The sequence below is a fragment of the Trichosurus vulpecula genome, chromosome 5, assembly GCF_011100635.1.
Source record: "Trichosurus vulpecula isolate mTriVul1 chromosome 5, mTriVul1.pri, whole genome shotgun sequence".
Lineage (NCBI taxonomy): Eukaryota > Metazoa > Chordata > Mammalia > Diprotodontia > Phalangeridae > Trichosurus > Trichosurus vulpecula.
In genome coordinates, this window is record NC_050577.1 from 13,863,439 (window position 1) to 13,889,061 (window position 25,623).

The following is a 25,623-nucleotide window of genomic DNA, read 5'->3' on the forward strand; positions in this document are numbered from 1 at the left end:
CCCCTTCTGCCAGCACAGGGCTCAATGGCCGGGGTAGCACTGCTGGTTAAGGGGGAGGGGGCCTTTGAAGCCTTCACCTTCCTGGGGCTCCATTGTCACCGCAGGGTGTTTGATCTTAAAATCATTCCCTTAATGATCTCACCGCAGGAGCAATTGGCCCGCCAGATTAGCCTTCGATGCCTAATGGACCTGGGAAAAGTTAAAATCCTCCAAGAAAGGCAAGAGGAAGCCTGGGAGAGAGGGGGAGGAGGAAAGAAGGTGCTGGCGAGGCATGAGAGTCATCTATTTGCCTGGGCTGGGATTTGCAGGGGAAGACACAAGAAAATCTGCTGCCAGCCCAGCTCTTGAGGTCTTGGGGTCATTGATTTACAGCTAGAAGGGACCCAAGAATTCAGCCAGTCCACCCCCAACCCCCATACACACTCTGGTTTTTAAGTGAGGTGACCAAAAACAGAGCAGTACAAGATCATCAGCTCCTGAGCAGCAGAATCTGGATTCGAACCCAGGTCCTCCACCTTCGGGCATCTTTCTACTGCTGCTGGGTGCTTGACCTGTACCTTACGTTTTACTACACTGTAGAAATCAGTGGTCGCTCAGGATTTCTCTTCTCTTGGGGAATTCACAGTAGGATGTGTTCCTGACTTGGCCTAAGAGAAAGGAGAAAGGACACAAGTTTCTGGGGCCAGTAATCTGCCATGCTACCCATCAGTGGCTGCTGTGCTTGGAACCTCATTTTCCCCATCTGCAAAATGGGAATAGTCGTCCCTACCTCCCAGGACTGTTTCCAGGATTAAATGAGATACTTTGAGCAAAGGATGTTGGAAACCTGTAGGTATGTGACATGATCAAACCCATCCCCTCTCTCCAGCTGGGGTTCTCCATCCTGACATCTCCCTAGAGTACTTTGTGCCTCTCCTTTCCCCATCCATCCCATGTCATGTCATACATACCTGTATACTGTACTGTGGGTGTGCCTACCCCCATGCAGTGACTGGGACAGAGCTGATCCAACCATACCTTTAGAGTGAGAAGGAATCTCTTCCACCCTCCTCATTTCACAGATGAAGAAAGAAGGCTTGAGAAGTGAAGGTGACTTAAGGAGTAGGTAGGAGAGTCAGAATTTGGACCTCGGATTCTGTGTCCTCGTGTCCTCGGATTCTGAATCCAGTAGTCTTTCCATTGGATGCTGACTCTCAGGTGGAGTTGAATTCAATTGAATTGGATTGCCAGAAATCCAGGGGAAAGGATTTGATTTTGCAGTAATATCTGGAAAGTGCCTGTTTTTGTCCGGATGCAGGTAATAAAAGCCATTCATCCAACAAGTATTCATTAGGTATCTCCCAGCTTCCAGGGGCTGTGCTTTTGCTGGGACATGGAGAAAATCTGTTTTCTCTGACAGAGGCCAGGCTTCCTGATTTTCATGGGGATGGGAAAACTATTTGTGCTTTTTTGGTGATCTTGATCTTGTTATTAGAAGAGTCAGGGGAGTATAGATAGAGCCTTGGAGGCAGAAAGACCTGGGTTCAAGTTCTGACTCAATCAGTCAGCATTCCTTAAGTGCCAAGCACCAGAAAGAGGCTAAAGGCACTGGACTGTGACTTTAGTGATAGAGGGAATTGCCCCTAGAAGTGTAGACTGGCACCTTCTCTGGGAGTCAGCCTCAGAGTCACACCCTGGCTCCTAAACCAACTCTCCTTTCTCTGCACCACACTGATTCCTCTATAAGTAGGAATAGGGATAGGAAGTAGACCTGGGATTTCTGCAATATAGGGAAATGAGAATACTCCCTTCCCACCTCCTTTTGGCACTTTCTCTACAATCTGCTGTCTTAGAAAGAGGTCTAGACAGGGGCGGGGAACCTGGAAGCTCAAGGTCACATTTGGCCCTCTAGGTCCTCAAGTTCAGCCTTTTGACTGAATCCAAACTTCACAGAATTGTTCCCACAACAGTCTAGACTGATGAAGGGCTGAGTGACTGGTGCATGATCAGATAGTCAGTATGTTTCAGAGGCAAAACCTGAACCTAGGGCTTGTTAGCTTCAAGGCAGCTCTCTGCCCATTATTCCATAGTGCTACTCAAAGAGAAGGAAAGAGAAAGGGGGAGAGAGAGAGAGAGAGACAGAGAGAGAGAGGAAGAGAGAGAGAGAGCAAGGGAGGAAGGAAGGGAGGAAGGAAGGAAGGAAGGAAGGAAGGAAGGAAGGAAGGAAGGAAAAAAGAGAAAGAAACAGTCCCTTCTCTCAGTCAGCTTATACTCTTTGACATGTTAAGTTTATGATGTGGGACAAGTCTCTCAATTTCTCAATGCCCCGCCCCCACTCTCTAAACAACCAATCAGCAATCATTTGTTGCGAATTGAACCCAAACCTTAATAAATGTTTGTTGACTAACTGAGCTCCTCAGACTCCAGCACAAACCACCCTGTCACACTCAGTCACTAAGATCCTAAGTTCCTAGAGGGCTGTCTGTCTGCCCAGGCAGAGGGAGCTTTCGAAGCCAGAGGAATCATAAGTCTGGACCAAAATCTTGCTACTGGCATACTTACTGAATGAAAATTTTCCTCTAGTCCTGTTTATCCTTGAAAGTAGATTGTCTCCCTTAAATGTGGCTGGTGAGCATTGACCTCCTCTGATTTGGGCTTAAATTACAGAAGGAAAGATGGCCTCAGGACTTCTTCTGGATGGCCTCTGATGCCAACCATTAGGTGGCTCCAGGAGGCTTTAATTTCCCTACTTGACAAATGCTCTCCAAGTGGTTCCTAAATTAGGGTTCATCGTGGGTCCCAGAGATCTACAATCTGACTTTCTAACCCTCTGCCTTCACACTTTCACCCCTGGAAGATTCTAGATGGGCACCTCCCCTGGTGAGATGAACAGCCTCATTTCCATGGCTCAGTAGCTTCTCCCTGAATTAAACTGGGTAATATAACGAAGCATTTTCAGCACATGCAAATGAAGTAATTAGGAGCCTAACTACTTGGTCTGGGAGAGGGAGCAAAGGCCCACTTACATGTGCAAATTGGGAGACTCACGAATCCCAGCTCTTTAGAGATTTATCCCCTGGGCCCTTTTCCCTACTTGCTGCTTGGGACATCAGTCAGTTCACCTGCACAGCCTGACTTTCTGAAACTAAATTGGACCCTTTAGAGACCCTGCTTTTACTTTTTGGGGGCAGTTAGGGGGATTCTCTCCTTAATGTGTGGCTGCAGCTCCTTTTTCCAAGGAGGGGATTCTACTCGATTCATTTTGATTCAATGATCTTTTTTTTAGTACCTACTGAGTACTAGGCACTGTGTTCAATGCTGAGAATATAAAGACAACAGCCAAACAGCCCCTGTTCTCAAGAAGCTTCCCTTCTAATGGGAGAGACAACGCATACATTTACTACTGCTAGTAGGGTCATTTAGCAGCTGTGCAGTCCCATCCCACAGATGAGGAAAATGATGCCCAGGGAAATGAAGTGACTTGCCTAAAGTCACCCAGATAGTAAGCAGCAAAGGTAAGATTTGAAGATATGAATGTTTGTTGGCTGACTGAATGACTGACTGAGGTCTCAGGCTGGAGGGAGTGCTCTGTCCAATGTACCAAACTGCCTCATTCAGTCAGCCAAACCCATGCTAGATCCAAATAAATACAAGACAGTTTGGGGAGAGGTGTACTACAAGAATTCCCCAAACCTCTGTATAGGAAGTGACGTTCAGCTGGGTCTTGAAGAAAACCAAGGATTCCAAGAGCTGGTGACAAAGAAGGGGAGTATTTCAGGGGAAGGGACAGTGCCTGCTGAGGCAGAGAGGCTGGAGATGAAGGCTCCTGGGGAGGAAGTACACCAGTGTGACTGGATGGTGGAGTGAGTGAACGGGAGTGATGGGTGAGCAAAGGAGAAAGGCAAGATGGGGGCAGATTGGGAAAGCATTACATATGAAACACAGGCATTCATCACTAACCCATGAAATATAAGGGGAGTCACTGGAGTGATCCTAATAGGAGAGAGAAAACAATCTTCTAATAGGAAGATAAAGTGTGTGAAAGGCAGTGATGTCAAAGCCCAAAAATTCTAACATGTGTAAAGTGGATGGCAAACCTTGAAGCCTCTGAGGTGACCTGATCAGCCAGGCAACTGCTCGAGAAGGGATTTATTTAGCATTTATTAAGCACTTACACTGCACCAGGCATATTGCCAAGCATTGGGATACAAAGAAAGGCAAAAAAACAGATCTCACTCTTAAGAAAACTCCATTCTAATGCCAGTTATATAGATTAAAAAAAAAAACAAGCAACTAGATACAAGATATAAGTAGTGGCCACCCTTTAAGAAACTCTTTGATGTGAGACACTGGGTGGCTGTGGTGCCCAAAGGATTGGCCTCAGAGTCTAGAAGACCTGGGTTCAAGTCCTGCCTTGGCACAAACTGGCTATGTGGCACTAGTGAGGTCTCTCCATGGCCTTACAAAACCCTCCAATGTACATTTCAATCTGTATTGGTAGAGAGAGGTCCAAATATAGATGAAATTACAAATCCAGCCCAAAAAGTGGTTTTAGGGCAGGACAGGCACTGTGGATATAAACACATACACAAAGAGGGAAATGGCTCCTGTTCTCCAGAAGCTTTCATTGGAGGTAGGAGGAGTTACTGGTTCAACTCCTGGTGATCCTATTTGGGGTTTTCTTGGTAGAGATAGTGGAATAGTTTGCCATTTCCTTCTCCAGCTCATTTTACAGATGAGGAAACTGAGGCAAACCAGGCCAAGTAATTTTCCTAGGGCCAGATTGGAACTCAAGGAGATGAGTCTTCCTGACTCCAGGCTTGGCATTCTATCCACTGCACCACCTAGCTGCCCCAACACATCAACTAGGATTTATTAAGTGCCTACTATGTGTCACATACTGTGAGAAAATACTAAGGAGAGAGCAGGAAATATCTATAGTAACAGGTAAGCCTTAAAGGAGGCTAAGCTAGGAATCCTATGATGTCAACAGGAAAAGAGAATAGGTACAAAGCCTTGAAGGCCAGAGTTCAGAATGCCAATTAGGCACTAGCAAGTAGGCTGGAAGATAAAAACTGTGAAAGGCAGCACCAAAAACAACTAATATGAGTAAAGCAAACTTCAAAGCCTCATACTGTGCACCGAGGCTAGGAAGGGAGGCTGGAGCTGTTTGGCAGTTTTTGAATGATAAGCTGGGAAATTCATAGTTGGTCCTATAGGAAATAGGGGGCTACTGCAGATTGTATGTACCTGTAGAATTTACCTCATAGATGGTATATGTCAAGAACATGACAGACTTTAAAGCCTTAAAATTTCAGTTATTATTAGTCATTATTAATTAAATGCTAGAAATATCAAATTTTACATCTGCCCCTTCCTATATGTGTGACCTTAACCTCTCTGGCCTCAACTTCTTTCCCCATAAAGTAAGGAGGTTGTCCTAGATGGCGTCAGGGGTCCTGCCTACCTAACACTCCTGTGCCTTTTACTCAATATTGCCATAATTCTCTCTAATCATTCTTTAATTCTTATTATCTAAGGAGAAAAATAATGGTGACCCCAAACACCAGCTATGGGGAAAGGAGCCATGTTATTCCCTCTTGATGAAGAAGCCAAGTGACAACAGCCAAGAGCAAACAGGACCAGAAGGGGTCTCGGATTCAGTTTTCCACTGGAGATTTAGGTATGGGGAAGAGACTGAGCTCTGCCCCCAGACAAGGACCAAAGGAGAGAGGGAATAGAAGGCACTTTGTGAACCTTAAAAGTCCAGCTTTATTATCGCTGTTGTGACTAGTTTATGTTCTTTTTTGTCTCCAGGAAAACCCAGGACCCAAGGACTCAGCTCAAGTTTGAGTGGGTAAAATGTGTATCCACCCAGTAACCAACCACAGGGCACATCCAGGTTCTTCTTTTCAATGAGCGGTCTGTGCTGGTTTCCACGCTCTGGGGTAAGACCAGACTGTAGGTCTCTCCGTATTTAGGGACCAGCATGTCAAGTAGCCCTTTCGGGGAGACAAAGGCAGCTCCCAAGCTCCCTCTCCAGCCCACAGGCACTGGAGGCAGAGACTGAATCCTAGCTTCCCTAAGAGGAAAGAGACTGAAGAGCAGAAGAGGGGGTGGAGAAAGGCCAAGGTCAAGCTCCTTCCCCACCCCCCACCACCCTGCTCCTTTCCCCCAGCCAGCTGATTACTCCTCCGCCAGGCAGATGCACTTCCCCGGCCTAGAACCATCATCTCATCCAGAGGACACATAAATTCCACCCAGGTAGTTCTAAAATCACCCAGCTGATCATTCAATTTATATACAGTATCAAGTGTTCTTTTTGCACATCGCTATTTCAGTCATGCTGACCCAGCGGTCCTTGACATGTGGTACGCCAGGCCCTCCAGCACGGCGGCAGCGGCAGCAAGAGTGGCTTGGGAGCTCTGAGAGAAAGCAATTGAAGTTCATTTCTCACCATTACTGGGCCCCATCAGAAATGAAGTTATAAAGACCTACCAATCAGCCTCTGGATGGGTTTAAACTGTTGCTAGTCACTGTGGAACAAGAGGGAAGTGCTTGGAGTCTTGGGAGATGGGCTTCAAGGTCTGGCTCAGATACTGTAACCCTGGGCATCTTTCTGAGCCTCGATTTCACTGTCTACAAAATGTGGATAAAATTCTGTACCCTACATTCCTGGAGGGTTGGGGGATATAGACATGAATTAAGAAAGTTACCTTAAGCAGTAGTTTAGAAGATAAGAAAAATTCAACCTTATACAGTTGCCAAACTGATATTTCAAGACATATTTTACCGCATTCTTAGCTTACTCAAGAGCCCTCAGTGGCTCCCTATTGCCACTTGTGTGTTTGTCCTTCCTTCTCAAAGAGGACCATGACATCAGGGAAATGATGACATGACTTACAGTTGACTTTGATTTGAGTAAGGAAGGGCTGTGCAAGGTCACCAGCTTGATATTCACCAGGAGGACTGGAGATGGCCCAGGATGCCCTTTCCTGCTAAAGTCTTTTCAGGTTTTCACTTTGAGTGAGGTAACGCCATTCAGAGAATAGGACTCTTTCAGTAGTTAATCAAGGGATGGCCCCTTTAATCAAACTCAAAAAACTCAAACTGGGAGGGGAAGATACTCAGGGTTCCTGGCCAAAAGAGAAACAGTTACTATTATTTACTAAAATAAAATACAAACACCTCCCACTTACATTGTATCTATCTTGTTCTGACAATGTTTTATAGGCAGCATTCCTCATTACATTGTGAATGCCTCCCCGGAAGGAACTATTTTTTTTTTCTTTTACCTCTCTTTGTATCCTCAGAGCTTAGTCCAGTGCCTGTTATGCAGTAAATGCTTGTTGTCTACTTGACATTGCTGGGCACTGGGATACAAAGAAAGACAAAAAACAGATCTCACCCTTAAGGAAATTCCATTCTAATGACAGAGATAAATAGGTTGGCATTTAGCAACTAACTCTGTAAATATTTTGTATTTATTTACCTGTATACATGTTGTGACCACCTCACCCCACCCTATCCCCAAACCCAGCAGAATTTCATTTTGGCAACCCAGCACCTAGGACAATTCTTGCTACAAGGCATGTGCTTAATTAATGTTTGTTCCTGCTACATTCTGGGCATGAAATAAACCCCTTCTATCTAAGGCTCATTATCTCTGCACTTAATTCTAGAAAGACCCAGGTTCAAATCCTATCTCAGACTCTTTTTAGCTGTGTGAGTCACTATTTCATTCTGTCTCCGTTTCTTCATCTGTTGCTTCATTCCTGTGTCAGTTGGGTGGCACAGTAGATAGAGTGCTGGGCATAGAGTCAGGAAATCCTGAGTTCCAATTTGACCTCAGAAACTTTATAGTTATGTGACCCTAGGCAAGTCACTTAACCTCCATTTGCCTCAGTTTCCTCATCTGTAAGACAGGAGCTATATAACAGCACCCCTTCCCAGGGCTATTGTAAGGATCAAAGGAAATAGTATTTGGAAAGTGCTAAATTAGCATTGTGCTGACACATAGGAGACACACACACACATGCTTATTCTCTTCCCTCTCCCCCTCATCTCTAAAATAAGGGAGCTGTGTTAAATGTCTGCTAAGGCTCTTTCAGACATTATATCTAGGCTGCTAAGAGGTCCTTCCATCAGCGAAGATGAGGTACAGGAGGTTTCACTGAGCAAACTCACAGATGCTACTAAGCCCTAGACCTGGAGTCAGGAGACCTGGATTCAAATGTCACCTCTGACCGTTGTTAGCTGTGTGACCATGACTAAGTCACTGCTCCTTTAGGCCTGTTTCCTCCTCTTTTCAATGAGGGGGAGTACTCAGTGGCCGCTGAGGTCCCTTCCTATTCTAAATCTCTGTGTGTGTGTGTGTGTGTGTGTGTGTGTGTGTGTAGAAAAGTTTTTAGAATAAGGTTAAATTCCACCTACTACTTGTTCATCTCCTGGAGATCCAGCCAAAGGCTTAAGTTCAACTTGACCAACTCCATAGAGGTGCCAAGCATTTTCAGAAATGCCCCCATCATGTGCCCTGGTCTCAGAGTCCTCTGTGGACTCACTAGGCAGTAGTCAAACCCTTGATGCTGATGTTTGGATCTTTCCTCAACCCCCCAGAGAGGCCATTAGCTTTAGGTAGGATGGACGATGGGTATTAAGATGGACGTCTGAACATCAGCTCACAAGAGACCTCAGGGTCATCTGTTCCAAACCCACCATTGTACAGACAAAACAGAGGTCTGGCAGGGGCAAGGACTGACCAAGGTCAAGTTGTATCAAAAGTTACACTTCTTAAATTGAGCCAATTCCCCAGACACTCCCACTCCTCTTGGAGACAATGCTGGCTTGAGCCAGCATCTTAACATTTCCCAAACTTTTGCCTTCAAATAGGAAATTCTTCCCTGGAGACTTATTTTCCAAAGTCCTCATCCCTCCCCATCGTTTATCTCCACATAAATGATCTCTTTGCTTTAGGCATCATTCCCTTCTCTCTTCCCAAAGATAAGCACTGGACCCTGCCAGGTTTCTTTATATTTTAATCTGTTCCCCGCCCCACCCGAGTTGGTCCTTTTCTCTAATACCTCTTTTTGGGGGCTATATAAATGTACCTCAAAGTACTACATGTCAGCCCACCAGAGCTACATGTGCCAATAAAGCTCCTGTCACTGGCTCAAAAATATCCAACCTCAGGTGAATCACTTCCATTTTGTTTGGGGTAGACAAAAACAGAACTGAGCAAAGGAGGGAACTGTGGTGATCTTGCGGGGAGGGGTGGCATTTGAAAAGCCTGAATAAGTGATGAGGTTGGTTAGGAAATTGTGAGGACCACCATGTTTTCTCTTTTTAAAATCCTGCTACTGACAGTTACAAGCTGCATCACCAAGGGTGAGTCACTTAACCTGCCTAAACCTGTTTCCTCATCAGCCAAATGGAAATAATAAGACTTGTGGCACCTACCTCTTGGCCCTATTGTTGGAGTGCTCAAATGAGCTGATATGTCAAAAGCATCTTTTAAAAATATTTATTTATTTACTCTTAGTTTGGAACATTTGCTTCTATAAGATTTTGAGTTCTAAATTTTCCCCCTCCCTCTAATCCCCCCTCCCCAAGGTGACAAGGCTATACATGTATGATCATATTAAACATGTTTCCACATTAGTCATGTTGTGAAAGAAGAATCAGGATAAAAGGGAAAAACCATGAGAAAGAAAAACAAACAAAAGGGAAAATAGCATGCTTTGCTCTGCATTCAGACTCCATAGCTCTTTCTCTGGATGTGGATGGCATTTTCCATCGTTGCATTACTCGGAAGAGCAAAGTCTGTCAGTCAGTCATCGAGCACTGTGGCTGTTACTGTGTACAGCGTTCTCCTGGTTCTGCTCCCCTCACTCAGCATTAGTTCATCCAAGTCTCGAAAGCACTTTTTAAACCATAAAGGTGGGAGGGGGGAAGGGTTGTTGAGGGTAATGGGTTAATGGGTTGAGTGAGCATCAGGAAGACCTGGGTTCAAGTTTTATCCCTGCCCCACACTTGCTGCATGTGTCATTTAATCTCTCGGTGCTCTAAGTGTCTCTGTGACAACATGTTGCAGGACAGTTGCTTGTTGTTGCTGAAATCGTGCCCAACCCTTCATGACCCCATAGGGGGTTTCTTGGCAAAGATGCTGGAGTGATTTGCCATTTCCTTCTCCAGTGGATCTATTTTGTCAAGAAATCAGAGGTTAAATGGCTTGTGCAGAGTCATATGTCTAAGAAGTGTCTGAAGCTGGATTTGAACTCACTTCTTCCTGACTCCAGACCCTGAGCTCTATCTACTGACTCATCAGCTTCCTCCGGTTGTAGACAGTTGCTAATTTGTTATAAAAGAGGGAATTACTGATGAAATCACAGGTCTGGACCAAAAAGAAAATGACCTAGAAATTCCCTTTATCATCACCATCACCATTATCATCACCATTGTTCTCTAGTTGTTTGTTTTTCTGTCTTCTACCCTGTATTAGGTGCTTCTCCTTAGAAAACTTCAATGACTTGTCCAAGATAAAATAGATAACCATGTAAATAGCACAGTTAAAATTCAAAGTCAGATCCTCCAAATCAAATTCTCACTATCAGTTCTTTTTCCATTCATAATGTGAGCAAAGCTCCAGAGAACAGGGCGGGCGGGGGCGGGGGGGGGGGGGGGGGGTGGGGGGGTGGAATGGCATGTGGATCAAACACCCGTCACTCCTTTGGCCACCATTCCTCCTCAGACCCGAATGTAGGCAGCCCATGATCCTGAGCCCAAGAGCCCTGGGAGTAGCAATGCTCCCAGCCCAGGGCCCTCAGCCATCACCCTGGGAAGCCACCTTACTGAGATGCTATCTGGGGCTGCTCCCGCAGGGGCCACAAACAAATCTACTGAAGATCCAAGATAGAAAATTCTGGCCACCAAACTCCTAGGACTGGTGAGATGGTTCAACATCAGAAACTGATGTCATTTTATTGGTGGAAATGAAATTAAAGAAGCCTTGCCATCCACTTTGCTACTACTGCCTCCTAAGGACCTGAGGCATTTCCATCTGACTCAGAGCCGAAACCTCTCACGTGTTGTCTCCCCCATTGGCAGATGAGTGGGCTCTGCGCCAGTGTGGGCCATCAGACTTTCCTATTTGTATCTCCAGGGCTTAGCTCAGTGCTTTGCATATAGTAAGTGCTTAATTAATGCTTTTCCTCATTCACTCATTCATTGATTCATTCATTCTTGAGGACAGGACAGTTTCTCTTTTGTCTTTGTATGTCCAGTTGTTATCACAGTGACTGACACGTAGTAGGTGCTTAACATAATATATGTAAAGTGTTTCATAAACCTTAAAGTGCCATATATGGCAGCTGTGAGTGTTATTACTGTGAATAATAAGTGCTCATTGGATTTCAATCTCACCTCCCATTCTGCTTTTTCCTTTAATCAGATAATTATCATTCTCATTAATGGCTCAGCCTGTCCCTTCTTTTCTCTGCAGAGAGAGGAAGAAGCAGGAAGCCAACGCCTGGTCCCCAAAGACTCCCGGGGTTGGGATCCTCTGGATTAAGTGCACTCCTCTGTCTGTTGATGTACAAAGAAAAGTAATAGCTGAGGAAAGTAGAGAAATGTCTCTCCAGAGCTTGAGGCTGACCTGCCACTTGACCCCTGAATCCAAGACATAAATTCCTCTGTGGCTTCAAAGCAGCCAATTTTGGGGTTGAGTTTCACTGGAGGCAAAGGTCGGAGGCTATTGTCTGGCAGGTTGGGTTTGTTGGGAGTCGCTCCTCTCTCCCCCATTTCTACAACAGGTTCCTCATCCTTCATCCTTTAGCACAGGGCAGACCTGGGGTCTGATTTCCAGCTGTCCCCACTTCACGGGGCCTGGCAATGAGCACCCTCAAGGACCCAAGGGTACAGAATCCATCTGAGGTTTCATGGGGCTTGCTGTGGGCTCTAAAGTGACAAAGAGACTGGCCCTCTTCATCTGCAATCCCTTCCAAAGCTCCCCCAACCCCTTCTGCCGGATGCTCGGGAAGTTTTTACAGCCCCAGGCAATTTCCACCCTCCCTGCAAATCCTCTCAGCCTGATTGGCAAGCATTGCCCGTGCCAATTAGCTATTTTCTTTTTTTGGCAAAGCCCCAGGACAGAGGTTTGAGGATACAAAGGTTTGTCTGCATGGAAGTTTTTTGATCTTGGGTTTTTCGAAGGTATTTGAAGCATCACCTTAAATCCGTTTATATCCAGTCATCTCCTGGAAATTGCCATCATTAGCCTATCAGTCAAATGAGGGGGTTGGACCCAATGATCTCTAAGGAGTCCCAGGGAGGATTGTGTTCAGCTATGGCAAAGCATTTTTAGGAAGGACATGGATAAATTGGAGGGAGTCCAGAGGAGGGAAACCAAGATGACAAAGGGCCCCGAGTCTGTGCTACTCGATCAATTAGCAAGCATTTATTAAACACCTAATGTGTTCCAGATACCATGCTCATTTTTTAATGTGGACTAATGTATGCTTCACCTGGAGAAGAGAACACTGAGGCAGAAGGGGGGCTATATAAGAGCTCTCTTCAAGGGCAGGGAGGACTGAGCTGGGGAAGAAGAATGAGATTTGTGCTCCTTGGTCTTAGAGGAGAGAATTAGGAGTGATGGGGGGAAGAGGCAGAGACACAGAGTGGAGGGAAAAGTCTCTAATGAAGAAAGCATTCTAATGTGGAATGCTGACCACTACCCCCTCCCCCTTGCTGTTTTTCAAACAAAGATTCAATGAGCATTTTTGGGGGAAGCCAGAGGGGAAATTCTCTGCACCTGGGTCTTGGTTACATGACCTCCCAGGTCCTTTCCAGCTTTGAGGTTCTGAGACCCTGGGACTGTCTGTCTTCTCTGGAGCCAATGGCCAGAGGAGCCTCAGGCCGGTCAAATCAGTCATGGTAAGGAGGATGGAGACCAGAGTTGGACACACTCACTGCCGCAGGTGCAGGTCCCCCAGACTCAAAAGCAACTGGGAAAATGTTTAAGAAAATAAACACAAATACAATATGAACAGATAATGCTATGTTGTGATTTTCTAAATCAATGTGTGGCCCACAGGGATCCATTTTTATGAGCTTAATAACACTGGTCTGGACAATGGTTCATCTGGGTTCACTTGTCAAATATCCTCATTTAGTCTCTAGAGGGCTGGACTTGGAGTCCAGAAGACTTAGGTTCAAACCCCACCTCTGACCTCTCTGGGTTGTGCAAGACATTTGTGTTTTCTGAGCCTCAGTTTCCTCATCTGGAAAATGGAGACAATAGGAAATGCTTTTAGTACCCACCCCACAGGCTCAAATAAACATCATTATGTCAAGTGCCCCAGAAACATTAAGAGGGTATAAATGTCAATTTTATTGTGCTCCTGGGGTATGCACTTCCACTGGTGTGAATATTTAGAACCATGTGGAATTCCAACACAAACAGTACTGTGCCATACCATACAATATGTTATGCAATATCATTTAACGCCATAAACATTTATTAAGCATCTATTGTGTGCCAGGCACTATGCTAAAGGCTGTGATGCATTAGGTTAGGATCTATGCCCAACAGTTGGTTGATGCCTTTGAGGAAATATAATAATTCTCTCTGTGTGTCTTTCTGTCTCTGTGTGTCTGTCTCTGTGTGTCTCTGTCTCTCTGTCTCTCTCTCTCTCTCTGTTATTCTCTCTGTCTGTATCTCTCTGTCTTTCTCTCTGTCTCCCCCACCCACCCCACCCCCCACCAATTCTGTCAACCTCAGAACCCATCTCTATCCTGACATTCATGTTTCTGACTCTTAATCAAGTCAACCAGAAATATATGGACAGAGAGCCAGACTAGACATAATCTAGAAAAAGAAAATTCAGAATTTTCATTTACTTTATGGGCTTTTCTTTCTTTTTAAAGACAAGAGCTCAGCTTCTCCACCCTGCTAGAATCTTAGCTCCTAGAGGGCTGGGAACATGAATTGTACAACGTTGTAGCTACTCATGCATGTCTTATAGCATGGCAAAGTGTACGGGGCATTGATGCTGGAGCCAGGCAATACCTGGATTTGAACCCCAGCTCTGGAGTTTCTTAGCTGCTAACCATGAGCAAGCCATTGCATTGCTCTAAGCCTCAATGGCTTCATCTGTAAAATGGGAATGATAATAACTGTAGCTCCATTTCACAGGGCTGCTGAAGGCATCAAATTAGAACATGTTTTTAAATAAGCACACACATATAATATATATGAGATCACATTTGTGATGTATTGTGTGTGGATAAATATGTGTATATATATATATGCCTATATGTATATATAGAATAGTATATGTATGGGGACAGAGGGAAGGGAGAGAGGGAGAGAGGGAGGGAGAGGGAGAGAGAGAGAGAGAGAGAGAGAGAGAGAGAGAGAGAGAGAGAGAGAGAGAGAGAGAGAGAGAGAGAGAAAGAGAGAGAGAGAGAGTCTTAGTGCAGTTTTAAGTTTTAATAGCTTCAAACTTCACTAAGACTTTGGGGACATATTTTACATATGTGTGTATACATATATACACATATACAAATTATAGATAGTAGTAGTAGCAGAGATGTAGATAGATAGATAGATGGAAGACCTGAGATTTCATTAGTTTAGGGAACTCCCACTCAGGAAACACCAAGAAGAACACCTTCTCTGCAGCAGAGGGTCTTCCAGAGCCTGCCTAGGGTAGTGAGAGTAAGCGACTTACCGAGGGTCAGCTAGTCCATGTCAGACCTGGCACTTGCACCTGGGTCAGCATAACTATAGTGACAGCTCTCTAATCACCATGCTATACTGCTCTTTACTGGTACAATAATAATCGTAGTTTTTAAGGTTTTCAATATGTGGAATCATATGTGTTCTTCACATAATTTTATTTGTTTCTCACAACAGCCCTTTGGGGAAGGTGCTATTATTCTTCACACTTTATAGATGAAGAAACTGAGGCTCAGAAAGGTTGACTCACCCAGGGTTATACAACTAGTATTTCAATATTAGCTGTTAGGGAATTAGGTCCTCTTGAAATGCTTGATAAAGAAATTATTTCAAAACCTTTATGCAAGGGTCAGGGGAAAGACATTGGGGGAGTCCTGGGATTCTCACATTCCTCTCCTTTTAAGTGATGTCATATCTGGGTTATACCAGCTCTGGAAATCCCAGATCAGTAGTCCTCAAATCAATGGCACCATTTCTACTCCACCTTAAAAAAAAGTGGCACCATGAATAGAGTGTTAGATTGAGAACTGGGAAGACCTGTGTTCAAATCCTTCCTTAGACACTTAATAGCTGTGTGACTCTGGGCCAATGACTTAATCTTTTTTTTTTCTAATTAATTAATTTACTTTTAGTTTTCAGCATTCACTTCCATAAGATTAGGACTTTCAAATTTTCTCCCCCACCCTCCTCCTCCCCACCCCAAAACGGAACACAATCTGATATAGACTCTACATACACATTTATATTTAACGTATTTTCACGTTAGTCATGTTGTAAAGAAGAATTAGAAGCAATGGGAGGAACCATGAGAAAGAAGAAACAAACAAACAAAAAAGAGAAGAAACAGTCTGCTTCGCTCTGCATTCAGACTCCATAGTTCTTTCTCTGGATGTGAACAGCATTTTCCATCATGAGTCTTTTGGAGTTGTCAAGGACTTAATCTTGATGTGCCTCAATTTCCTTATTTACAAAGTAGGGGTCATAACAGCCCCTACTTCCCAAGGTTGTGTGAGGATTGAATGATATAACACATGTAAAGTACTTTACAGACCTCAAAGAACTATATAAATATATAAATGCTGGTTGTTATCATAATATAAAAAAAAAAAAACGGTACATAGCCTCTGTCTGATGGCATCTGCGCCAGAGAAGGAAGAATCTTACTCTAATGCCTGAAGGTACTTGTACCTGCTGATTTCAAACTTTGGAAGAGATATTTTTAACCATTTCACCTGACTTCAGTGTTTTAACACAGCTAATATAGCTCAGAACAGAATAGCTGGGGAATGAATTGAGTGCCCGTAGCCTGGCTTTTAACAAGCTGCCCCCAGGAAGGGTCCAAAGACCAGGAAGGGCACACACTGTGCTTCTCTTTTTCAGCTGAATTGGATGTGGCCACAGCAACAGGAACGCAGGGCTGAATCACAGTCTGTTCCAGGAACCTGGAACTTTGCATCAGAATGGCAGGGAGGTTCACAGAGGAAAACTTCCGTGTGGGGGATTTCAATGGGGAACAGGAGGGGGAGGGCATTAATTTCTATTAAACTCGTATTATAAGTTCAGCAGCTCCCTCTGAATGCCCCTAATGCCAAGCCTGGCATCATTCACGGGAAAGCTCCTCAATGCATCCCTTTACATAGTACCTGTAAACCACTCTGTGTCGGGTGACAGGTTAAATGTACACTGTACACAGCGAGCCAACAGTACTCTTTGTAACACCGGCGGCAATCTTACCAGTTTTAGCAGCATTCTTATTAGTTTAAGCCGTCTCCATTGTCTTCTAAACACCATAATTAGAAGATGAAAAGATTTGCTGCAACCCAACTCGCTAAGGTCTCATTATGAACAAAATATTCCATTGTTACTCCACAAGTGACCCTATGTAGACCAACATGAGAAAGGCACCCTGCTCAATTACGTCTGCGTGCATGTTTGAAGTAAATGCTTTCTTTCAGTGTTGGGTAGGACCCTCTAAAGTTTGAGTTCCTCCAGCATAATTACTCCCTCACTGCCTCCTTTGTTTCATTCTGGGATTCTTTGGTCATTCTACAGCAAAGGGTGGAAAAGAAAATTTATCTAGGCGAAAGAGGGGCAGGATTCCTTTTATCCCTTAAGAGTGTTGCTTTGTTGAGGTCCTTGGCTTGGAGAAGGAATCATTAGACTGGTTCGGAAACAAAAAGAGAAAATATAATTTCAGGAGCTAGAGGAGGTCCAGATAATCTCTCCCTAACCTATTCCATAAATGTATGAAATTCCATAATAAGAACATTTTTGTCAGGGACTGCCTCCATGGTTAGGTATTACCCTCTATAATAAGACAACAAGAAGGAAAGCATCAGATAGATACTCTAAGGCAAGGCCCTCAGTCAAATGTCATCACACACTAGTTCCTTTTGTGGCTTGAGGGGCCTGGGTCATGTCCCTGGTTTTCTCCCACTTCCCCTAGATAGGTTAGAAAAAACCAGTCCCCTACCCAGGAGAATTGTTTGCCCAAATACAGGGAGCTATGAACCACTCCAACATGTAGGAGTACCACATAGGTTACAAAGTACTAGTTATAACAACTCACTCCTGCAGCATAAGAGGGATAGAAATTCAAGACCTCCATGAGGGCAAGAGTTTTCATCTATGTCCTTGTCATGGTTGGTTGTGGAGTAAATCCACCTGTGACCTGCATATTCCTTCTGGCATCTCTAGAATTAAGCTGATGTGTGTGCAGATCTATGGGGTTTCACAGCCCTCAGACACTGTCTTATACTGGCTCCACCTCCAAGAACAGGTGATAAGGAGTTAGAGCCTGTTGTGCCCAGTGACTAACAGAGCTACAGCACCCTGGTTGGTATCCTATCACTACCTGCCCTCTGCTAGGGTAGGGGCATGTCAACATGTCCCTCCTGCCATTGGCCTATGCCAACATGTTTCTTTCACCTTTGTGCTTAACTCCCAAACATGGTGGCCCCCTCAGAGCTCATCTCTCTCCTGCAGGCACATCTTTCACAGCCTGCTTTAGTTGCACTACAAAACATTGCCCTTTCTGCCATGACTGATGGGGCATGGCTGCTGCCTCTAGTGACCATACCTGTGCCAAACATCTCTCTTTCCAACATCCAGTCATATGCACAAGCTGAAGGCTCCAGTACATGCCACAGCCATGCTTTTAGGGCACTGAGACACTTTCATTTTGGTTTACAGCTTATCAAGTCCTGTTAAACCATGAAGACTCCAAGAGGGGTCATCTTGGAAGTCACTTTGGGCCATGAGCTCTGTACTGGCAGGCAGGCCCAAGGTTTACTCCTCTCATGGCCTGAGTCTTATTCTCAGGGGCAAAATCTCACCTGAGTTTGAACGCTGTAGTTCATTATCTAACTTAGAATAAAGGTTCCTTGTGTTTCTCTGTCAAAGACCCCTTTGGTAAACTGGAGAAACCCGGAGACCCTTTCTCAGAATCATGTCTTAAGTGGGTGAGATTACAAAAGAAATCAATTATATCGAAATCCAAGAAATATTTTTAAAAGTTCCAATTTCTTGGCCTTTTCCTCAATCCTCATTCTTTTTGACCTCTCTTCAGCCTTTCGACACTGTCGATCTCCATCTTCTCAACACTCTCTTCTCTCTAGTTTTTGGGAACACTGCTCTTTCCTGGTTTTCCTCCTACCAAGCTGAGCTCTCCTCCTCAGTCTCCCTTTCTGAATCTTCATCCAAGTCATCCCCACTCAGCCCTGCTAACCCCCAAGGCTCCATTGTGGTCCCTCTTCTCCTCTGCTACTACACTAGTTCACTTGCTGAGCTCCTTAACTTTCATGGATTCAATGAGCTTTTGTTTTCCAGATGATTAGCAGGTCTACATATCCAACCATAACCTCTATCCTGATCTCCAGTCTCACATCTCCAACTGCCGATTTGACATCTTGAACAAGATGCTTTGTAGATACCTTAAACTCAGCATGTCATGTCCAAAATGGAACATAGGCTCTTCCCTCCCCCACCCCTATGCCCTATTCTGTTCCTAATTTGTCTATTATTGTCAGGGGTACCATCCTTCTGTGGAGGCTAGCAACCTAGGTGTCAGCCTCAACTCCTTCCTCTCTCTTACCCCCATGTCTAATGCGCTGTCAAGTCTAGTCAATTTTATCTTTGAAGCATCATATATATACATATATACATGCATACACATACATGCATGTATATATGCATACATATACATACATATATACATGTATGTATGTACATATGTATTCCCCTTCTCTCCTCAGGCACTGCCACTACATGGGTACCAGTTCTCATCCCCTCATGCCTGGGTTGTTGCAATGCCTACTGGTTGGCCCTCCCTCCCTATACTCCAATCTTTTCTTCATTCAGCTGTCCAACTGATCTCAAGTCTGACCATGTTACCCTCCCATTCAATAACCCTCCGGGGCTCCCTGACACCTCTAGGATCAAACATAAAATCATCTGTTTGGTGTCCAAAGCCCTTTATAACCCAATCTCCTCCTATCTTTCAAATTTGACATCTTCCTCCTCCCTCCCCCCGTAACATTCTCTGTGATCCAGAGACACTGGACCCCTTGCCATCCTTTCCCCCCAACACTCCAGCTCTTGGCTCCCTGCGCTTTCTCTGGCCACCCTCCATGCCTGGAATTCTCTCTCTCCTCATCTCATCCTGCAGTCGTCCTTGGCTTCCTTCAAGTCCCAGCTAAAATCTCACCTTCTACAAGAAACCTTTTCCAATCTTCCATAACACCAACATCTTCCCTCTGAGATTCTCTCCACTTTATCTTCCATATATTTTGTTTGTCCACATTGTCTCCCCCATTAGACTGTGAACTCCTTGAGAGGAGGGTCTGTGCCTGGCACATAAAAGGGATTTAATAAATGCTTGTTGACTGACTGGATGACCCCAGGGTATGATTATCTGAAATAGAGGGAGTGTGGTCTAGAGCACAGAGCACTAGAGGGGGAAGAAGGAAGACCTGAATTTAAATTCTGCCTTGGACATTTACTATCTGTGTGACCTTGGGTAAGTCACTTAAACTCTCTGTGCCTCAGTTTTCTCAGCTGAAAAATGAAGAGGTTGGAAGGTCCCTTGTAGCTCAAAATCTATGATCCAGTATATGGATTTTCTTATACTAATTAGATTAGCTTCAAATGAATTTTCATTTATTCCAATAGATTCTTTTGTTCCTGATATTTTCCTATTGCTTTCTGTTCATGGGAGACATCATTTTTCCCCATTCCTTTTCTTGAAGTTCAGGGACCTGCAAGAGACTGCTTCAGGAGGTAGAAGGTTCCCCTTCAATGGCAGTGAGGTGGTGCAGTAGATAGAACACTGATCCTGGAGTTAGGAAGATCTGAGTTCAAATCCAGCCTCAGACACTTATTAACTGTGTGACCCTGGGCAAGTCATTTAATTCTGTTTGCTTCAGTTTCCTCAATTGTAAAATGTAAAATAGTATCTATCTCCCAGGATTATTGGGCAGATCCAAAGCTATTATTTGTAAAATGCTTAGCTCTATTTTTTACTTACAGTAAGTGCTAGATAAAATGTTTATTCCCTCTCCACCCCCTCCCCTTCACTGGAGGTCTACAAGCAGAGACTGGGGAACTACCTCCTGGGGATGCTGTAGAAAGGATTCTTGCCTCTGGTCAGATTGGATTGGGTAACTAACGTGGTACAGCAGAAACAGTGATGGAATCTGAGTCTCGAGGTCCACATTCAAATCCTGGTTGCTCCCTGCATAAACCTGAGAATCTCGAGGCCTCAGTTTCTGTGTCCATAAAATGGAGGACTTGGACTGGTTGACCACAAAATATATGCCCCTGTGATTTATGTCTTACCACAAGTATTTATGTTCAAATCCTTTCATCAAGTGGGAAGGAGAAAGAAGGATGCCTCCTATTAATAGAATACTTTCATAATAACAGGTAAGTAATATGACTAGAATCGCTTCCATTTTAGAGATGAAGAAAACTGAGGTTCATAGAGGTTAATTGAATCCTCCAGAGTTGCATCATTGATAGGTCAGTTCAAGCCCAAGACTCCAAGGCCAGCTCTGTTTAAAGTATGTCATGTGCAAAGTAAAGGGGTCAGGGGATCAGGTCATAGAAAACTTTCATGGATAGGAGAAAGAGGAGGACCTACCCAAAGGGAAGTGGAACAAACTTTTCCTTTGTTGTTCAGTCATATCCAACTCTCTGTGACCCCATTTGGGGTTTTCTTGGTAAAGATCCTGAAATGGTTTGCCATTTCCTTCTCCAGCTCATTTTACAAATGAAGAAACTGAGGAAATGGGGTTAAGTGACTTGCCCAGGGTCATACAGCTAGTGCATGTCTGAAGCTGGATTTGAATTCAATTCTTCCTAATTCTACATCCCATGTGCTATCCATTGTGCCACCTAGCTATCCATAGATTTTTTCCTACTCCCAGGACTAGCCCAATTGTGTGCAAGGTAGACAGCAGCACTTCCTCGTAGCCAGTGGTATCCTCCATTCCCTAGTACTGTTGTCTTCGCTCTGTTCATTATCTCTAATTTACCTTGTCAACATCTTGTATGTACATGGTTGTTTGTGTGTTGTGCTCCCTCACTCCTGGCCTTCCCATTAGACTGTAAGCTCCTTGAGAGCACGAGTTGTCTTTTGCTTTTCAGTTCCTGGCATACAGCAGGCACTTATCAAATGCCTGCTGACTCTCACCTGCCACTTGACTTTGGGGGATCCTGGGGATGAGAGGAAGGGCATGGCTCTGGAGGTGCCTGTAGCCATTTCAAAGCTCACTTTCCTACAGCCTCATTATCTAGCATTCTCACTTAAAACCGAGCATACTTAATGGGGAAATAAACAGCAGACCTTTATTAATTTGCCATTTTGCTGGTGCAACCTTAAGCTCTGAACAGTGGGCCCTGTCAGGCCAGAGTGCTCTCTCCATCAGTCAATCAATCAGCATTGATTGAGCTCCTACTATGTGCCAACACTGTGCCAAAGTGGTCACATCTTTACAAGATTTCAGGGTGATTAGCTAGTTAGCCAACGGATTTCTCTGACTCTTCTCCTTTTCAGACTACAATGAAGAACATCAGTCTGTCTCACCCTTTGTCCTGCTCCCCTCCAGGAGGTGGGTTATTCCTGAAAGCACATCCTGAGGGCTAGAAGCAGCTCAGCTTTGCATTGGCAAATCTTGGCAGTTTTCAGGATTTCCTCTCATTCTTCCCAAGAGAGACCACATGTCCTCAGAGAGTCATAGAAGCCTCAGTATCCCCTTCCTAATATGGGGCGTACACAAATGTGGTATCCCCAGAGACTGCAGTCTCTTCCCCTACAGCCCACACAGTGAATTGTAATTAGCTTTTTCTTTTAAAAAAATTATTTTTGATTTACAGAATAAAACAAGCATTTCTATAACATAGTATAATAAAAACAGATGATTGCACATGAAACTGCAAGTTTATTATGTACAACTTATGATTCCTTTTAAATACAAAATAAAATTATTATGTAGATTTATTTTTTCCTTTTTTTCTTCTTCTCCCCAGCCCCGGCCTTGCTTTAGAGATGGCTACCATTAACATCTGACCATATTGGTTCATTCTTCCAATTGGCTCCATGATCCAATGGAAAGAACACTTGGTTTGAAGTCAGAGGTCCTGGGTTCAAATTCCACCTATAACAATTCCCACTTGTATGACCCTTGGCAAGTCATTTGACACCCCTGCGCCTCAGTTTCCTCATCTATAAGATGAAATCCTCATCTGTTCTATGTGCCCTCAATGGCCCCTTCCAGCTGTTGATCCAGGAGCCTACAAATCCAGAGATCCTCCCTGACCCCCCTCTCCAGCCTTATCTCAGAGACTCATCTGCCATCATCGTGGAAACTTTCTATATTTTCCTTTTAACATATTTTTGCTACAGTTGTTGTCCCCTGTGTCTCTGCTGATTCCCTTCCACCTCTTATTTTTATACGCTCCCCATCAAATTATTTTGCATTTATAGTGAACATAGTTTGTATTTATGTACTTTATATGTTATTTCCCCCTAATAGAATTCAAGCTTCTTGAGGGCAGGGAGTGTTTCTTTGCATTACCAGCATCTAGCCCAGGGCCCCTGCAGAAAGTACATCCTTAATAAATCTCTGTTGAATGAATGGATGGATGGATGGATAGATGGATGGATGAATATCTAACATTGAGTTTGCTCTCCATTTTAACCGCACCTTCCACAGAAGGGATCAGGCTGTTTTTACATGTCTTTGCTTAAGGACATGCCCTATTAAACTTTGACGGAAAGTTCCAAATAAATCTAAGACACCCTCCTCCAGAGTCTCTTAAAAGAGTTAAGTGAAATTTCAGAAATTTTAAAGATCCCTAACCACTTGACAAAATCCCTTCCTAAAGCCATCTACAGATTGTTGGGAAAGGTCTACCTACATCCTCCTTAGGTCACTCACAAAATCCCTGTCAGAGGTAGTGACAACAGGAGCACCAGGGTCTTCATGCCTGAAAACATAGACTATCAGAAGGAGACAAATGGCTGGAGAGAACAGTGGTGCCCACAGAACAGAAGTCCCCTTCCTAGGTCCTACTTTGCCACTCATGTTGGCTGGCTTTTGAATGATAGAGGTACAGATGGGCCATCTCCTGTCCAATGGCCAAGGACAAAGCCAACTGATAGGGAATAAGTGTGTGTGGATGTATGCTGAGGAGGGTGGGGAACCTGGGTGGGAGAGCTAAGGAAATGGGGTGCAGCAAAGGAGAAGAGAAGTAATGACTGAAAGCTAGAAGTATGGACCTCTCCAGTTGCCCATGTGAGAAACTCCCACACCAGAAAAGTTTGTGGGTTTGTACTTAGGGACAGAGCTTTGGATTGGATTCCATCTTTAAAATAATTATCCCAGTAAACTGGCCAGCTAAGAGGAGAAGCATATATTGACTTTCTGTTTACCAAGAAGAAGTTCACCAGGCTAAAACAGGCTCTTTCTCCCTTTACAATGGCCAGCTTCTAATAGCAGCTCCTGGCTGCTCAGAAATACAGGACTCAGAGGTTGATAATCATCTTTTAGTTCAGGTTATTGCATGCAATTTTTTACATTCATTCAGCTTTCTTCATACAGCTCTTAGTAAAGTAACTCCCTTAACAATAAAAGCTTTTATGGGGGCCCATTACACTGGAGAACTAACCACTCCTAGGGTGTTTTTTTTTTCTTTTTGGTGTGTGGAGGGTTTTTTTTATTGGCTTCTTGGAATATTTATAGCTGTCTTTGTTCTCCCTGCAAGCCTACACACTGCATGAAAAGGGGGGTGGTGTCTAGCTGGGACAACCAGTAAGTGTATATGGGTATTGAGGGGTAAAAGAAATTCCGAATATCCAAGAGGCTTCATAGTTTGAAATTGGCTTGGTTTGGTTGGTTGTGTTTTTCCCATGTCGGTGTTGTTTCTCCATTTCCCAAAATGTTGAGTGCCAGGCTAATTTCCACCGTGAGATGGACGACAGAAAAGTTTGTGCTGCATCAGGAGAGGGCTTCTTGATAAACTGGTTCTGCTGTTCTGGGGCCAGCTGAGTGAGCCTGATCTGCTCTGGAACAAAAGGAAAATCCGCTTGCACGAAAGAGTGGATTAAACAGCTTGGTAAAGGGTTTCACAGAAACAAACTTATGTAAGCTGAAGAAACCAGCCCTTCGACATGACTCAGTGCCATGGAGGTGGCTTATGGAGGATTCCCCTGTGTCTTGCTCCTTGGGCAGAGGGGCCCAGAGAAGGGAAGGGCTTGGGGAGGCATTTAAGAGCCTCGACCCCAAGATTTCCTCAGTGGCAGAGTGGAAAGTGTACTCCCTTAGGAGTCAGAGGGTCTGAGTTCCATTGCTGCCCCAGGTACTCTGAAGCTGGAGCGAGTAATTTAATCACCCTGGGTCTCATTTTCCTCATCATCTAGACAATGCATAGATCAGACTCATTGGCCGCTAAAATTCCTTCTTAGTTAAAAACTAGTCTCAGGGAAGTTCAGTGGCAGCCTCAGTCCCAGATTCTTCTAACTCATTTAACCCTATCTTCTTGTAGAAGATATATACATTAGCAACCTACTTCATAAACATTGTAAGAGTTAATAGCAACTGGACAAATACAATGCATATGAATGCATCGTTTTGTTTATTCATTAAATAAATTCTCCTTGGGTAACTGGACGGCACAATGGACAGAATTCTGGGCCTGGAGTCTGGAGGACCTGAGTTCATCCAGCCTCAGACATTTACTGCTTCGGTGAGCCTGGGCAAGTCTCTTAATCCTGTTTGCCTCAGTTTCTTCATCTTTCAAACAAGCTGGAGAAGAAAACTGCAAACCACTTCATCATCTTTGCCAAGAAAATCCCAAATGGGGACACAGAGAGTGAGACACAGTTGAAGATGACTGAACACAGTGAACAGATTCTCTTAATTTTAATCAAATATTTTACTTTTTAAATGCATGTCCTTTGTTTTGTCTGCCAGCCTGAGTTTAAATGATCTTAGAGGTTCCCAGTCAGGCTAGGATAGAGATTCAAGTCAAATGTGGAATAATTAGGTTGTATGACTCCACAGTCACGCATTTCTAGGTACATTTATAGCCTTGTAGGCTAATAGGATGGGCTCTCAAGACACTACTCCTTTCTTCACTTGGGATTTTCTTTGTGTGTTGATGGGCTCTGTCCTACCCAGCATCCCTAGGATTGTTTCTATCTGTGTTTCTACAACTCAATTCTTCCACCTAATTAGAGCCACCCAATTCCTCTGCTGCAACTGGTCAAACCCTAATGCTTTATCCCCACAAGCCATGATGCTGTGGAACTTGATCCCCACTGGGACATCCTTTAGGGCTATGACATGATGAGTCTATGGGATGACTGGTTCCTCGCAAACTTATATTATGTGGAATTCTATTGCATCCAT